The sequence below is a fragment of the Argiope bruennichi genome, chromosome X1 (assembly GCF_947563725.1).
Source record: "Argiope bruennichi chromosome X1, qqArgBrue1.1, whole genome shotgun sequence".
Lineage (NCBI taxonomy): Eukaryota > Metazoa > Arthropoda > Arachnida > Araneae > Araneidae > Argiope > Argiope bruennichi.
The window spans coordinates 78,477,002-78,496,932 of record NC_079162.1 but is presented as its reverse complement, the minus strand read 5'-3'; positions in this window follow the sequence as shown (position 1 = coordinate 78,496,932).

The following is a 19,931-nucleotide window of genomic DNA, read 5'->3' as shown; positions in this document are numbered from 1 at the left end:
CTACTTAATAGTGATGAAAATATTTATAATAGTTTAACTTAAATAAACTATTAATCTATAAATAAGCATCAGTGTTATTCTACGAATCATATAACATGTTGACACTATTTTGAAGATATAATTTTTTTCACTTCATGCAGTATATCACGATTTCTTAAAAACGAAATAGTTGAAAATGGAATATGTTCAAATAAATAAAAAATGTTATATATTTATTATTTTTTTAAAAAATTATGCTTAGAAACCATAAATGTAGATACTTTTGTTTGACATTATTGTTTTATGTTTCTCGTAATTTTTCAAATTTGCAGACTCTTAAAACAATGTGTCTCACTTAAAAATTATCTGTCTCATAATGTGAAATACAGAAACAAAATTCTGTAGACAAATTGGAATCATGAATGGACTTATATATGGATATAGTTACTTAATTAGTTAAGTCTTTGACTATTACTTAACGCAGTCCTTCGAGTATCATTGGATTATTTTTCCTTTTATTTTTAATAATATAATTCCCACAAAGAATTTCAAAAACAGCGACATATATATATATATATATATATATATATATATATATATATATATATATATATATATATATATATATAATATATATATATATATATATATATATATATATATATATAATATTTTTAAAATTTATGCTCGAATCTCAGAGTCTGATAGCATCTTGGCTTGAACTTTCAAAAATAATATTTGAATAGTGAATTCATCTCTAATGCATATAAATTTTGTTCAAAATAAACCGATTTATGGCTTTCTTCACTACTGCATTTCCTTTAAGACACATTTACACTGCAATGTCTAACAGAAAATAAGGCTATCATACATTATTGTTTTCGTTCTGATTTTTGGTAAAAGGAAAAAAAAAAAAAAGAGCCACACAAAATTCCAGACGATATTTTTATAGAAAAAGAGATTGAATTAAAAACATAGAATTGAATCTTGAGGTGACATACACTAACAAATAATGCATTTATAATGAAATAAAGCATTTTTAGAATTAAATTGATAAACATAACAAATTAGGACAACGCCTAAATTGCATCGGGGTAAATCCTTAAAAAAATAACCAATTTTGATATTTTCTGCTGAAAATATCGATGTTACAGGTTTTCATTTGGAGAAAAACAACTTTTAATTCATTTAAAAGAACCATAATAATTTTCTGGGGAAGTTTTTCTTTTATGTAAAATAGAGATTGAAATCATTGTTTTATCGATATTCATATATGAAATTATCTTATTAAAAATGTCCTCCCAACTCTTAGTAACATTTATTGCATATTTTGCAAATAAACCTGAATCCACATAATAGATTAAATACTTTTTTAATATTTTCATATATTCTCTTACTTAAGGGTTGAATAAAATAACTGGCAGAATTAGAAGCAAAAAAAAAAAGTCACCCGAACAGATATTTATCTTCAGATATCAAAAATCCGAAGCTTTTGTGTGGAATATATCCATATTCTGGTTACCAAGACATAACTAAAATTTTAAAGATTCAATTTTCCAAATGTAAAAATGAATATCGTCTTTTCACTTTCGAATATGCAAATAAATTCTAGCAATTCCTCATTTAATAATTTTTCTCTATATACTATTTTCTATATCTTTCAGGTCAAGATAAGCATACAATCAACATTTTGAGATTACCTTTTGCTATAAAATGTAGTGTAAAATTACTTCTGGTGAAAATATCTGAATGAATAGAATATAATTTTCGTATATGACATGGAAATAACAAATTCTTGAGATTCGAATCTTCGAAATTAAATTGGTTTCAAGCAAAGCAATTGCGTTTTTCTTTCGCGAAGAATAAGACTATCGTATAATCGAATAAATAAGATAAAGTTTGAGTTGGGAAATACTCGTATAAATAAAGTCGTGCTGATGGTATTATTTTTTCCCAAGACAGAGAAAGTCGAATACATTTGAAAATGTGAATGTTTTCAATAAAAGGACGTAGAAAATATTCTTTTCCTAGTTAAGAAATTTTCTTTATTCAGTAAAATAAAAATATTCAGTTATTTTTTAAATTCTGAAACGGAGTTTTCGGAAATAAATTACAAAAGTTTTCTTCGACATTTTATGAAGTTAAGACGAAGTTATTTCAAGACAAAGACATTTCTCAAAAGTATAATGAAATGAATTGTTGCTCGTTTTTACTTTCGCGTATACGAAGTACAGAGGAAATATTATATTCGCCAAACAATTCGAACTCCAGATTTTGACGAATCTCCATGTGTCAGAAAAACACATTTTTTGCCTGTCAGTGTCACTATCTGTAAATACGATAACTAAAAAACACTTTAATCTAGAAAGCTGAAATTTTGGTATATAGAATTATGACCAGTTTTACAGATTTATATCAAATTTTTAATGGTATCCATTCACAGAAAGTCTGGCTGGTTGTTAGAGTACAAGAGTACTCAACAACTATTAAACGCAAGGATCCGTTAATCAAATCCGTTAAATGGTTGACCGTTTGGAGGTCTCTCCTTTCGCTTGTATGTAAATGTGATAACTCATAAACACAATAATTTAAACCGATGAAATTCGAAAAGGTTATCTGTACTTTCTTGTAAACTGTACAACTGTAGTTTCCGGTTAAAGTTTGATATCAGTCAGTCTTCGAAAATAAATATTACGGCGATTGATTTAGTAAAAATGCTATATTCAAACCTAACATCTATATTTCGTAATTATCGTTTATTAATGCCATGCAAAGTACCTAAGGCCTTACCCTAGGTTCACAATTTTATACGAAAGTGAGAGGAGTAGGTGTTTTATTGGAGAGTTTATGAGAAAGTTTCGGGGGAGGGCACTTCCGTTGTTTTATTTAAGGAAAAAAATTAGAAAATAAAGAATCTGGTTATAAAAACTGTAAAGCTAATAATAAATTTTCTTCATTCTATAAAAGATAGTTTTACTTTATTTAAATCATTTCTATTATTATTTATTTAAATAATTAAACCAGAGATCATATATAGTTATAAAATACAACTCCTTTGTTGTACATAATCAATATGACATATCAATCATCATTTGTGTAAATATTACGAATTTTAGTTATTAGCTTTTATTAAAAGAATAGACATGGCTAAAATGACTTTCTTTCAAATAAAAATATGTTGAGATTTAAAAGAATGTTGTGCTCAAGCAAATTCACAAAATAGGAAATTTGCGTCGAAGAATTTAAAATAGCAAGAAATGAATATTTTTTCCTAAAAAGCGGAAGAATACTGCAATCTAAACTTCAGAAGAATTTAAGTAAAGGACATGAATCATAAAGCGTAAGCAGAAATCAAAAGGAGACTGTGAAATAAAATCCGATAAAGCACCCCGCATAATTTTCCACTATTTTCATTTTGAATTTATACGGATATTTTAGATGACTTATACTGAGAGTCTGTACTCAATGCACTAATTTATATACTGCAAACAGTGGATTTCTGAATTGATAACACCACCGCAGTACGATGAGGTGGATTGTAAAAGATAATTTGCGTACTTGAGTACTTCCATCATCATTCAATTCATATTGTCATTTACCATTACTTTAGCAGTGCTATTTTCACTTTTCGTATATTTCGTATTCACTTTTCGTACATCGTATATCATTTACAATCAAGAGTCAATTTCATTGCAACTGCCAGAAAGAGTCCCAAATGACTTTAATTGTCTTTCTAAGTCTTGAGAATCTTTTCTTTGCTCTAGAATTAAGTCTCACTACCTACAGATCTTTTAGATGGTGTAGATAAAGGTTATTCTTATATGCACGTGTTTATATGCTACAAATGATAGACTTTTTTTATAAGCTACGCTCAGAATTGATAGCACCATCGCCCTATGATAAGGCGAAGTGTTAAAGATCATTCATGTACTTCAGGACTTTCATCATCATTCAGTTTATACTGCGGTTTACCACCACCTTACCGCTGCCATCTTCATCTTTCGTATATCTAGAGTCGATTTCATTGCTACTGACAGAAAGAGAGCCAATATGACTTTAATGATTTTTACTGTCTTGCGAATCTCTTTTTAACAAGAGTCAAGATTCACTGCATACAAAACTCTTACATGAGTAGACAATACTATCCCCATATGCACATATTTATATGCCACAGACGGTGAATTTTTTTACATGCCCAGAATTGATAGCACTATCGCCTTTAAATAAGGTGCAATGGTAAAAATCAGAAATGTGAAAGATCTTGAATAATTTCATCATAATTCAATCGATATTGCAATTTACCATCATTTTAGCCTATTTTCATTTTTTGTGTATCTATAGTAAATTTCGTGGCAATTATCAGGAAGAGTACTAATATGGTTTTAATGATACTTCCCTGTCTTGTGAATCCGTTTTTACCAAGAATCAAACTTCATTTCATACAGATGGTGCAGGTGATACAAGTGGTGTCTTACAATGGTGCAGGTAATACAAAAGCTATTCTTGCATTAAAACATGCAAGAGTTTTGTTTGCAGCAGATGGTGGAATTTTCATCGCCCAGAATTAGTAATCTCAATATCATATGGTAACGATATATTTAAGATTATAAACTTAAAGAGATTGGAAATCTTCTTTAAAATAAAGCTTGATTCTGATACTTGAATTATAAAAATTAAAAAAATATATTCTGGAAACTATAAAAAATAATAACGAAAAGAAAATTAATTTCTTACAAAAAAAATGGTCTGACTGATAAAATATTAAAGTTTTAATGTATACAAAAGATAGGAAAACCCAAAGAATCAACGAAATTGAGATTCTTGCAAAAGCAAAATATCAAATAAACCGAATAAAAATTAAATTATGTTGATTTAAACAAAGAAAATCTACTTTTGTATTTCATTTTGACAAAGAGCGGTGCAGTTTAAAATATATTGAAAAACTATAAATATGATTTAAAGCTAAAGAGTCGCGTTTACTAAAGCATTAATCTAAGCTTTAATAGCATTAGATTAGTTTTTTCTAAAAAGAAGCGTAGCTATACCGCGCTTAAAGAAAAAAATAATATCATAATTCAATAATGTTTGTAATTTTCAAAATGAGAAATTTCTTTTCTCCTTTAGTAATATTTATAATCTAGAAGAGAATAAGGCTTCATTAAACGAAAGAAAGAAAATTACCATGAAAAGCTGGGAATGAAAGATTACGAAAATAAAACAAACGAAGAAAGGCATGAAAAATATGTTTAAAATTACAGCATTAAAATAAAAATAATAATAAAGAATGCTACGAATCCTTTCAAATTTTATTTATCTCTCTTTACATTAATAGGTTATTAAACTTTCTTTTTCTGCTTTAAATCGCTCATAACTATTTCTTTTCATTATAAATATCTAGGCATTATAATTTTAAATTATACAAAAAGCGAAAATTGCAAAAACGTTCATAAATGATACATAATGAAGAAAAATTGAAAGCTTAGAATTGTTAAAGAATAAAAAACTTTAACAAAATTAAATAATTATTTCGCAGATTATTATGATAATAATGCTCCATAATATTGTTCATTTTTGAGATGTTTAAAAATGCTATTTAATTGCATTCAATTGAAATTAAAATTTCATAGCTATTCCTCATCTGCAATCGTCAAAAATGAACGACTTTTTCAATAATATTTCAATGAAACTCTCTATTTCAAATTAAGTGAAATAAGGTCATGCTTCACCATAAAAAAGCTCAATATTTTATTTTGCTGTACTCCTGGAGTAATAAAGCATTTTTTTCAGTCGATTAATATTTTTATACTAACCATTATTGCCAATCAGATTATTCGGTGGACTACTGTTTTTTTGGCTGTCAAATTGTTAATACAATATATAGAACCATTTAAAATTTCCCATTTTCTGCTCACATTTTAAAATTTCACATTTCACAAATAAATTGTATAACTGTAAATATTTATTTATTTGAAATACATATAAAAATTATTAGAAAGTAAAATATCTGATATTATAATATCTGATAAATAAATATCGAAACACAAATAAAATATCTGATAAAAGTTTTATTTTATTAAATAAACAATACATTATTCAAAATTAAGTTTGACACCGAAAAATGTTAGAGATTAATGTAGATTTAATATAGGATTATATTCCTCTTTAATATTTAAGGGTTAATTTTATTTGAAGCTCTATATAATCTTAAAGAAAATACAGTAGTTATCTGATTTGGTCAGAGCATTTAATGTTTAATTTCGCCCTAATGATCCTAAAAATTATGTTTTCTGGCATTATGAGATTGTAGTCAATTAACAGTTTAATTAAAAATAAATGGCACAAACATTTTATTCATTGTCATTAAAATTTATACGATTCTGAGCATTTTTTAGCGATTTTAGAGTTTAAATTTACAAGATTTAATTGTTTTTATCTGAACAGTGTTAAATATAATGTCGAATTTTACGAGTAAAAGCCTGAAAAATTCAAATTTAATATCCACACAGTGCTACTATGTCTAAAGAAACTATCATCAAAAATCTGTCAAAAATTTTCAAATAATAAATTTTGAGAAGAATTTAAATTTGCTTTCATTTTTTTCTTTTTAGTCAAAATATGCTAAAGAAAAGATGCTCGAATTATAATGTCGAAATCATAATGGGATTCAAGGAATCATAATGGGATTTGTGATTACCAAGTAATGTAATAAGTTAAAGTCCGTTATCACATTCGAAAAGTATGACGCCGAAACCCGTGTAGGAAAATATTTCACTCATCCAGGTTTGTGAAATTGAATAAAAATCACTTTATTCTTTGAGCTTGAACAAATTTTCAGTACATAACTCCAAACTGCTGATAATTTTAAAAAAATCTTAGTTTTAGAACCATACATATGTTTACGTTGTCAAAAATATTTGAAACATCCAAGAAAAATTTAATGCAAAATTAATATATTAAAGCATAGAAATTTAATATATATTGTCTTCAGCGACCTGGATTATCTCTACAAAACTTTGAAATTAAATGTATTTTCATAAAAAAAAACATTAAAATCCTAATTAAGCAAATTGCAAAAATTATTTTTAAAAATTTGTTAAACTAATAAAAATTGAATAAGAGGTAAATTGGTATAATGTAAAGGACATCTTTTTAAATTTTAAACTGTTGTGATAAGCAAGAAAAATCAAAATTCATCAAGATTGGGCAAATAATATGTTACGCATAATCGCTCACAGACTAAGATTTGTACGTATATATTATTGCCAATTTATACAAAATGCACCTAATCGATTTGAAAAAAAAATGAAAATTTAATGAATTTAAAATAGGAGCTAATCAATAAAGATATTATTAAAAATTTTAAATTCTTATATAGTAGCATCAATATATAGGGAAGAGTGTTTTTAAAAAATGGTGTAAGTTTTCCATTTCCATGTTTTCATACCTTTTGAATTTAAATGTAACATTTCATAGCCATCTGCTTTTGTGTGTAGTAGGTTTGGTTTACAGAAAAAGCATACTGTAAGAAAGTTCCAAGTAAATGTTATATATATATATATATATATATATATATATATATATATATATATATATATATATATTAGAAAAAATGAGACAACACGCGTTGAATTCAACAAGGGGATTGAAAAATTCTTTCTTTACTGCAAAATAAAATCCTATCAGCATGTACTGCAAAGCTATTTTGAATTATTTTTAATTTCATTTCAAACTTAAATTAATGTTTATTTTATTGCAATTACTTCTTTAAAGCCTAATTAAAAGTAAACAACGCTTCAAAACAGAAGATTTATAACTTATTACAAATAATAAAGGAAAAATTATTCAAAAATTGATATTGATTTTAAAATTAATATTTCTTTACTAGAATATTTCGAAACACAAATAAAATATCTAATTAAAAGTTTCATTTTATTTAATAAACAATTCATTATTCGAAATCAAATGTGACACCGAAAAATGTTAGAGAAAAATGTAGATTTAATATAAGATTATACTCCTCTTTATTATTTAAGAGCTAATTTTATTTGAAGTTCTATATATTCTTAAAGAAAATGCAAAATGTATCTGATTTGTTCAGAGCATTTAATGTTTAATTTCGCCCTAATGATCCTAAAAATCACGCTTTCTTGCATTATGAGATTGTAGTCAGTTAACAGTTTAATTAAAAATAAATGGCACAAATATTTTATTCATCGCCATTAAAATTTATATCTCAGTTATGGCGCATTTATCAGAAAACACAATCAGTTGAGAAATAGAAGCATGTGTCAATCGTCGGTGCTCACAATGATTTGAAGGTAATTGAAAAACTATTTGAAATTTCACAAAATGACATACTTAGATTTTATAATATATCATTAGAATTGATGTATTTTTTTTCACAAATCAAAGCGCCCATGCGAAATTTTTCCAATTTCTGATATACCATTATTCGAATTTTGCGAATACAAAATTTGCATAGGTTGGTAATCACCTACCTTTCCCATACTCCGAAATATTTTAATGTCAAATTTGGTGACACTAGAGTTATCAATTTCTCAGTTGTACAGCATGAACTTTTTACACTTCCTTGGTGACTCCTTAGCTTCGTAGTTTTGTGGCCAGAATCTCCGACATTCCATCCTGTAAATGGATTTGACAATATTTAAAAATCTACTTTCGTAGATAGCATGTCTTCACTTTAATGTGACTTGTTGGCTACTATGTGGAGCCCTGTCACAGATGTCGCCTTCGTCTCTCTATCATGATTAAAAATTAAGAAGATTTTTCCAAACTGTTTAACGTGAAATTTTTTTGAAATATAGTTATTGTTTTTAATTTTTATTAATTTTGAAGAGAATACAATGAATTGAATATAAGTTTTTCAATTATACATCACCTAAGAAGATGTTGCAGTTTTGCAGTTGCTTTTTTTAAAATTTTCTGCATTAAATTGGCTCTAAAATGTCCCACTTGCATTTTATAAATACCATTATTCCAAAAACAACTACATTGTTTCCTACAATTAGTACAATTGCCAATGATAGGAAAGAAATACCTACGGTTCGAATAACCGATTGCTGCAGCTGACCATTGAAAGGCAAGTTTGAAAGGAATTAAGATCTGTGAGGCTTAATCACGAATGAATGATTAAACATTACGGCTTCTCTACTATATTCAGTGATTTGTATTCTTTCATTAGTAAATCTTATATAAGATGGAATTAAAATCTTTGTTCAGCAATTAATATATATGTTACTGGTATGAACAAAGTTTCCACTCGAACTTGCATAATACCCCATCATTTCTTTTAGCATCATTTACTTCAGTTACATAGCAAGTAAACTATTAATATCGAATCTACTTAAAACATTTTCATTATATTTTACTAATCCACATTATTTTATAAATCTTATCTTATACTCGTTGCTATTTCATAATTTTTTATAGTAAAATGCCTTATCCTTTCATGAACTATGAACTAACTTTTCGCTGCATTTATCCGGAATTCTAAAAAAAAAAAAAAAAAAAAAAAAAAAAAAAACCTTTTTGAAATATATATATTTTTTATTTAACCTAAGATGTGTTACACTTCGGGTGGTTCAGGCAGCGGTGGCCTGGTGGTAAGGTCTCAGCTTGTGAGACATAGGGTTTCAGGTTCGAGACCCGATTCCACCGAAGAACCGTCGTGTAAGGGGAGCTGTTGCACGTTAAATCCGTCATGTCAAACGTCCTCTCGCTGGTATGGTGTGGTGTGGAGAAGGGGGAGCCTTCTCAGGTGTCGTCCTCGTCATCTGATCGAGGTTCAAAATTACGAGGTCCGTCCCAAAATAGCCCTAGAGTTTCTTTACAACGGGACGTTAATATAACTAAACTAAACCTCATGTGGTTTTTTTACCTTCTTAATTTTAAGTATTTAATATAGCTGATATGGTAGTTAATAATCCAATGACGTTATTTCTACACGTCTTCAATGTATAACTGTTTCTGTGCCACTCTCAGTTTGTTACATTACTGGCAGTAATGTAACAAACTTCTTTTAGTAATTTCATCTTGTTTTATTGAATATTAGACCTTACTATTAATATTCCTACTTTAAACTATTTGCGTCACTAAACATTTGAATGAGATACTTCCGTTTTCTTGATAAAATTTAAGCAAGCTACAAATAAATAGAAATTTATGTTTCATTTAATCTAGTTACAGCTTTATTATCAAGTTTATTGCCTGAAGCTCCATGTTTGGAAGCACAACTCGCAAATTCTTTTTAATGTATTCCGCTTTTGGAACTTTGTCATAAAAATCATGTCATTATATCAGATTATACCCAATTCCTATATTCTTAAAATGTTCTCAAAAATTTATTTAAAGGATGTCATTTGTTTTTCAATTAATAAAATCTAATAAGTAAAATTCAGATATCTATTGGATTACCGACGAATGATAAATATAGTCGATTCGGTTTAATTGTGACACATGTTAACCCAATGAAGAGGTTGCCAAAATTGAGCAAATAAAATTAAACAGGTTGTAATTTTATAAAGAATTTATTGAACAATTTTCCTTAAATATTTTAACAAACTATTAAATAATAGAAATGTAAATTAAAAGGAAATAAAAACGATATTAAGGGTTTTCTAGCTGTCAAATATCCTGATATAAAGCTTCTTTGACTTTAATACTTTTTCCAGCATGTTATCATGTGGATGTTGACTCTCCTGTATTGACCATTCCTCATGGAGTTATTCCTTAGTTATATGACACGCATCATGGTATATTTTGGTTTTCTTTTTATCTCAGCAAGCGTGTAATAGCCTGCGTTGATCGGCAACCTTTTATCCTGTAAAGCAATCATGCTTGTAAATGTAAACTTCTTACTTAACATCTTTTCTAGCCCTATAAATTCGACTACAACAAATTTACTCACACGCTACGAAGTATTATAATGGAAATGGTAGACTAAATTTACTGGATTTACTTCCCTAGTCAACGAAGAACGATTATTTAGAGATGTCCAATAAAAGCTCTAAACACACGAAATTATAATCCTTCACCCAAGAAGTAGCATGAGATAAGTGTAACTTCAAAATCCGACAGACCTTTGACAGTGCCTTTGTTATTGCAACAATTAAGCCGAATTTGTCCTAACTACGCATTTAAATTATACATCAGTTTATTAGTTCGGTTTCCGTTCCCCAAAATTTGCCCAAATAAGCAGCTGCTTCAGTTAGCTGATGACCAAAATAATTGCAATATACTTATTTATCTTATTAAAACTTCTCATTTTTAAGGAAATTATATTACATAGAATATCGATTACTCGCCATTGAATTTTAAATGTGTTCAAATATATAATTTATCTTGACAACACTATGCTAAATTGATTATATATATTAAATTCCATATTCTGAAAAATGTAACAGAGTACAGTGATTGATCTTGAAATTTTTTTTAGTAAGGCCAATGTAATTTATAGTACATTATATAGAGATCCTTATGAGATCAAATTAATTGCAAAAATTTTTCTGGCTTCTTAAATTGCAGACAAAAATTTATCTTCAGGTGAACTACAATTTCACAGCACAAAATCTTTGCAGGAAAAAATTGAATTTGAAATTTTCAACTTTAATATATCAGTAAACCAGTAAATTGAAACCATTCTTTCAACCAGTAAATTGAAATTATTCTCATAACATAAATTTCATGATGACGGTTAAAACTTTACAAATAACCAATATTTTTCAAAACAATATCCATTTTCTTCAAATTTTTAAACATCATTCTCAATTTTTCTTTTTAAATAATTTCAAAACAATTTATAATATTCATAAATGATTTATTCTTTTTTTTTCATAAAAGCATATGATCTCAATTTTGAAAATAAAGAAACTTTAAATCTAATTCAGAAGGGTTCAAAGAAGCATTCCTCTAAATTTTGAAATGCGACATCTTTAGGATCTTTTAAATTTGAATATTTTTATATTTTCCTTTAGCAATTCTCTGTCGATATCATATCTTAAAATAAAGCAAGGCTAACAATAAGTATAAAAATCTAGAGTCGTATTGATGGTAAAGTATCGTATAAAAATCAGATGAGATGGGTATTAAAATGCCATATAGATCCATATCATATGGATTTCGAAATCTCCCGTTTCAAGTGAATAATTTTATTTCCATACTTTTGCAGTATAAAATTCTATTTATATAATTTTGGCCCTAAAAAGATTTTTACAATCGAAATAAGAATCGTTGAGCATGCATGTTATGTTTTAAAACATTCTTAGGCTGCCAAATTATAGCAATATATTCTAAATCTTTCATTCAATGAATAAAAGAAAATTTTGATGAGCCATATTTAAAAATTCATAAACAATTTGGAGTATAGACACCAAAAATTCCAAGTTTACCTTTTGCAATCAGTGACAGAAGATAAACAAGTTAATTTTTTTTTGTCTGAAAATGATCATTTGACATTAATAACAGTAATAATAAATTTCAATGTGTAGGAAAACCATGTGCAGGAAGGAGTATGATAGGACTCTTATCAAAATATATTGAAAACAAGCATTCACAAAAGTTTGATATTTTTTTTTATCGTTGCGCTTTTACTTTTACCTTAGCAAATAAAAACAATAATAAAATCTCTTTTACTATGTGAAGTGACACAATATTGTAATTTAAATTCTTGAAGAAATTTCTGTCAGAATAATTTGTTAAAATTAATTTCTTTTGAAGTTTACTCTGTAAAATAGTAATATGATTTGTTGAATTTTTTATACAGTTACTAGTCGATCACTGAGAAAATAACATACTCTATTCAATGTAAAGAACCAATGTTATTTATTTCTATATTTTATGTTGCATTAATTAATCATCATCAATAAATTAAAGATTTGTCCGTTTTGAATGAAACTTATCATTTTCAAAAAATTATTAAACGATCTAATTCAAAATATATATAAAAAAATGATTTTTTTTAATTTGCAAAATACATGCTGAAATAATGATATGAAAATTTCCAAATTCATTTGCTGAGTATTTAATTCCCTAAATTCAAGAATTTAATGTGAAAATATTGCAAAAGCGCAAATATGTCAAATATCGCCCGTGTCTAATTAGCATGAAGAAGACATAAAAGATGCCTCATTATATCGTGAAATGGCATATGAAATTCAACTGGTTTCCTCTTAACATAAATATCACCTTTCGCTTATGTCCATGGAGACAAAAATTCTTTTAAAAGTACGTAATGCAACCACCGGAACCAATTAATTTCTTCTCTAAATAGATATTAAAAGAAATTAATTAAACGCAATTTCGATCACGGATTTTAGTTAATTAGTGTTTGATACAAGCCAAATAAATTTCTGGATACATTAATTTCTCTCAAAGCAAAATGAACCGATATTTTTGTTTTTAATAATCATGTAATGGATTGCTGTTTCAGCCTTTTAATGATCCAATATTGAGAAGATCAGTTTGGAGAAAAAAATGCAGATATCTAATTTTATTTTCGTCTTTATTTTCTCATTATTATTTGCCCTTATTTTAGGAAAGGTACGAAAAAACACACCAGTCATATCATTTTTGATTAATTAATCCTATTAGATGGGTTTTTTTCCTGGAAAAAATATTGGTCGAATTTCATCGGAATACATTTGTATAGGTGATACACACACTGTTGAGAATTAAGCTTCCGAAAATTATCTTAACAAACTAATTAAACCTGCGTCATTCAATCACTGTTCTTTGATATCAATGTTCTAACTCATTTTCTTTATCCGTTATGTTTCAGGTATTGAGGTTCCGTACTTGTTGATCGTTACAAGTAAGTTTTCATTTAACATCTTTTTTATTTGATTAAATGTTTTCAGAAGAGCAAATGAAATGCGTCATTTTATTTTTAAATTCAAAACATTGCTTTCTTCTAATTTATTTTCTAATAGTACACACTGAATTCAAATACATCATCCACATAATTTTCTTTTCCTACATGCATGAATATAATATGAGTAGCAAGCATTAAATTGATCAAATACATTATTTGTTTCTTAAATTCATGCGTCTAAAAGGAATAGTACACACTGAGTTAACATACATCATTTACATTAGTTTCTTTTTAGATAAAAGTAAACCGGATGATAATAAAAGTTTATTTCATCCTTATTAAAGGATTCAAAGAGGTGTATATTTATTTTATGCATGCAGTGTGATTAGTTCATGATTTTCATCTTTGAAATGTCTTCATCCACTGTGTTGCTACTAATTTCATGCTAGTATTGGCATGCAAGATTTACAACTATTTTAAAATTATTTTGTGTTGATGTATACCACAAATATACGATAAAAATCATAATTACAAAAAAATCCTTGATTATTTTCAAAGCTTAAATTTTATTCACTCATTTACACACTTAATTCTCTTAATTAAGTAATAAAATTGCCAAGAATAATTATATTGTAAACCATAACTCCTTTTCCAATAGGAAGATATACTTTTTTCATTTTAAATTCAGAAAAATACGAATAAATACATTTTTCGTGCTATGAGTTTATATTAATATTGATGGCTAATTTTTTTTTCTAATGACGATAGTATTTAAAAATACGTAAATAACTTTTTTAGAGGTGAATGTATAAATAAAAAGTTTTTAACAGATTTTCTATTGATATACACATCGCTATTTGAAAATATTTGAACTTTATCATGTAAATTTGTTTTTGCAATCAAAACAAAATTATCATGATGTCATTTGATTAAGATGATATCGTTTAGTTAATTTTTACGCGAATTACGTTTTATTTCCGTCATTAACTATTCTTGACTATCGCAACTTCAAAATAATGATATTCAAAATAGTAATATTGGCTTTCAATGAAGATTATTATTTAAGAATATATATATATTGAAAGCTGATCATCCCGATATTTTTAATTTCAACTACTTCTGCAGGATAATTAATGCATAAATCTGTTTAATTTTAGATCGAAATGAAAATTATTATGGTAATTTTGTAAAATAATTGTAACTATAATGTATATCCTTATCTCTCTAACCGCCTTCCTAGGGTAATACAAAATTTAAAATTTTTCACTGCTAGAGAATTTAAAGAATTCGTATACAATACGTATACGAATTCTTAAATACATTGAAACCTACAACAATTTGTGTAGTATAATAATTAAAAAAAGTTCAGATGTTTATTTCTTCCCTTTTGAGGCAGAGCGTAGCATAAAGATGACTTGTCATCGATCAAATTCATATTTATTTGCAAATTTGATTTATAAAGGTAAAAAAAAATAATAATTTTATAATTAAAAAATCAAGAGGATTCACACTATAGAAATATAATGTCACACCAAGGACATTTGCACCAAGTTCAGACATCATTCTCATTATGCCTGAAACATGTATAATACGTGTATGCATCATACGTGCACTTTAGAATAATTGTGATACAAACTATTGTTGCATTATGCTTAGAAAAAGAGCATAGATTATTTTAGTTATATTTACATCCCGTTTAAAAGAAACACACGATGCATCTGGAACGGGCCACATATTAATGAACCTTGATCAGATAACAAGGAATTAACCTTAGCAAACACCTCATCGCCTGTTTCTGTGCTGGGAAATCAGCTCATATATGATCGCATTTAATTATAAACAGTACTTTGATTATTCATAAGAATCAAATTGCTTATTGTGAAGGAAATGGATCAATAGCTATCAAGTTTCTGAAGCTTTTTTGAGTATAAAAATGTATAATTCGTACATATTATTTAAATTGTTATAATTTAACTTTTCAAAAATACATAAGAAATTTTTGTTACATAAAAAATTAATTTTCTTTCTACATAAGAAAATAAACTATAAATTCAATAGATTAAATACAGCTTTCAAATTCTTACAGCAAATTAAACTGATTTTAGAATTCTAAAATATTTTCAGCAATATCTTAAAAGGGTAATTAAAGTACCATAACATGCTTCAAATGTCAAAGAAGTGAGTCTCTATACAAGAACCTCAACATTAAGGATTAGTATGTAACTCAGAGAAACTTCACTAAAATATGAAAATTAATAAAGAGTTATTGAATTTATAAGACAGTTAACAACTAATTAATTTTTCATATTGAAATTAAATTTTAAAAAATGATTATTAATTGTATAATTAAATGCGAAATTAGCACAAATAAAAAATATATTTATACATTCATGTAAAAACATTATGCTTACAAAATAACAATATTTCCACACGTTGAAAATGTACTTGAGATTATAGTTGGAAACTTATAATATTTTGGTAAAAATAATAAACTTCCTCGTAATCTATTATAAATAGAAATTTTTAAAATGAAAAAAAATAATTTCTTATCTAAACCCTAATTACACACGAAACGATTTCTGTGATTATTTCATTAAATTTATGAAAAACGAAATTGAGATGTTTCGAATTTCTGATTGAATAATAATCATTATTTTACGAAATAATACTGATCAAATTCTTCAATCATTTACATTACTGACTTCGAAAAGGAGGGCGTTAACGAAGCCAGCACGAGATTAATTAAATATTTTTATCATTAATTATCACATGGAGGAATGCTCTGCGGATGACAATGGACCTTAATTGAAGGAATATACCATTAATTATGAGAGAGAAAACTTCTGTCACTGGCCAAGACATTCCCGATTCTTATACAGAAGTGAAAAAATGCATTCGAAATCTTATATAAGAGACCAACAATGTAAAACAGCTTTTAATCTTTAAACTCTGCAAGCAACAGGACAAAAATGAGCCAGCATTTATGTTCAGAATCATGTTAATCGGAATATTTCCTGTGCTATATTTTAATCTGTTGCATTGAAATAAGTATTCATTGCCTTCAGTTGTAATTTAAAAAATGAAGAAAGTATAAAAAAGTAGGGATTTGGGGCGGGGTATTTATGTTCCTAAACAGAATATTTAATCATTTTTTTAATTTAAATTCTTAGAAACTATTTTATAACATATAAAAGATAAATCTGAGAAGCCAGACTATTTTCTCACCAATTTCTTCTATTTTTATAAATTAAGAAATAAAAACAAATATGAATTCTAAGTCACCAAAAATATTTGATGAAGATCTCTTTTTCCACTTAAAAGTTTTTTGCCAGCATAGTTTAATTTAGTTACAATAATTCACTGCGTCTAAGTTATACGAGTGCTGTTTGGACACAAATGAAAAATTTTGAAAAATATGGTGTGGAAAATCTTTGAATCGTTACACTTTCCCTCAAACTTCCACCTACTCTAATATGAAGACGGTTGATCTTTGACCTCTTTTCATGGGTATCTAAACATACAGTGGTTTATTTTCCCAGAACCTGGAAACGAGTCTCTTGTCTTATAGAAAATCAAAGCGGGTAATTATTATGTAAATAAATGTAATAAAGAATAATATATTGAATGCGCTGAAAGTATTCAGATATTCGAAGCATTCTGGATCAGATATCAATGCAACTGAATTACTAAATCGAGGCCCAGATATTAGCCCAACACAATCATATATCTCGTCAAGTAAAAAGTTTTGGAAACTCTACGATTCCTTGCATTTACATTAAGAATTGTTGTTTTCTAACTAAATTCAGGCAATAAGCGAAAATATTAAATACGCTTCTCTTAAAATATATTATTCATGAATTATTTAGCACTATGTGTGTGCATATTTTAATTGCAAAAGAGTAACTATGGATTGTTAGATATTCGTTTGTTTTCTTAATAATATTCTGTACTTCATGTGTTTATGTATATCGAAAAGCAAAATTTTCCAACATTCGGACAAATAGAAAAGAGGTCTGTCTCAAAGCCTTTGTATATGTTAAACGAAATAGTGGTCCTAATCCTATTAGGTGTGATAGATTTAATCAAGCCCAGCAGTCAAGGACTCTTAGTGAAAACGAAGTATGTTGTCTTTTGCTATTCATACCAGTTTTGATGAATTCAGATAGTACGTGAGATAAAAGTCTGACTTATCTCTAATGTATGATGCTGAATGTTTTGTTAAAGCGGTACCAAATTAGCATCTTTTATAGCAAAAATTCCATTAATTGATCTGATAACCGGAAGAAATTTATTGTTGAAGTACGCAGTAATATATCAGTTCTGAGACCTTTATCAACATTTTTTATTGCCCATCATATGTTATTCTCAGAGTCTAAACCATTTCAATACAGTCCATATAATTTTTTAATCTAATTTGAAGTTTTAAAAATTACTTAAGATGTTTAAATGCAAATAACACAAACAAGAAAAGTAACGAAAATTCTTGCTATCATATTTTATGATGTTCAAAATAAAGAGAGTAATTATTTTAGCCTGATGTAGGGGATTTTTGCAAACTCGTTAGGCAGATCATTCGTATCCCTAAGTGATTGTTCGCAGCGCAATTTCTTATTTCACATTCAACAACAGTCCATTACTAGAAAGATATGAAATGAAATTGAGTTAAATTAAATGTTCATTTGTTCAACTACAAAACACTTCTTAAGCAACACTTCCAGATTCTTTAAAATAGAGCAACAATGAGGCTGGTGTTTTATCAGTGCTTATTTCTATCAAGCCAACAGGCAATTACTGGAGAATTAACCATCGGCTGAGTGACACAAATCTTCACCAAAGGTAAAGGATCCCAAATCAGGTCCTAATAATGGATGCTGATTAGCCAAGATCGAGGGGTATTCCAAACGGTTATACAACAAAGCTCTCATAAGCTCTATATAGTTCAGCGACACATTGCTGACAAGTTAAAAATCAGTTGTAACAACAGCTCTGTAAATATATATATATATATATATATATGCGTGCGTGTGTGTGTGTGTATTCGAATTATTAAACTAATAATATTTAATATGAATATGAATATATATGAATATCTATAGATATTCATATTAAAAAACTTTAATATGAATATCTATAGAGTAATGAGAAGGTACTTTTTATTTATACAAATATTTTTCACTGATTTTTCTTCATTTCTTGAGAGTACTTCAAATCGAGAGGTTTTGAATATTTGATGATTCAGGTAATATTTTAAACTATTCGAAATTAGCAGAAATTTTCTACCAGAAAATATCGTACTTACAGACAGCAGTAAATGGTTTTCTTCTTTAAAAAATAGCAAAACTGATAACCATTTCATCTAATCATTTATGAGTAAATATTTACTTCGAGCATATAAACTCCAATTGCTTCTTAGAGGCTATATTTATTTCCAGTTGTTTTCATCCCAAAAAATAATAGCTGCTTTTATCACTTTATGCAGTAAAATATTTATTCAGAAATATACGTATGGAAAGTGTAAATTTTGTTTCTACGAATTTCCATCTCGATTCGGATACAAAACCTGATATATATTACCTATTATTACAGATTATCTTATAACGATAGACCTGATGATGAAATAGACCAGATGAGAAAATAAACCTGTAAATATAATTATCTTGATTTAAAAATTCGATTCTTGCTTGTCAGTGAATTTTATTTGAAGCTCATTTACATAAAATGTGGGTGTGTTTTTTTTATAATTTCAACACAATTTTGCAAAATATTATTCGGAAGCGCCCATGCATTTGTATAATTATATGTTCATGTAATTTATTAATTATAACACTATTTTCCGTAGCTTTTAACTATCAAATAAATATATTCTATTTTTTCCACTTTGCTACAATTAAAAATGTTTTATGACGGAACGTTGAAAAAACCTTATGTTTATTCAGTAAAAAATACCATTTAAAACCTAATGATAAAATCGAAAGAAAATACCAAATGCCAGTGCTTTTTTTCGCATCTAATGTATCTTTTCATCTAAGTATATTTCCTTAGGTTATTTATTTCCCATGAAAGCCTGCAAAAGTACAAACATGATGCTAAGTGGCCATCTGAAAATAATAATGAAAGTATTTTA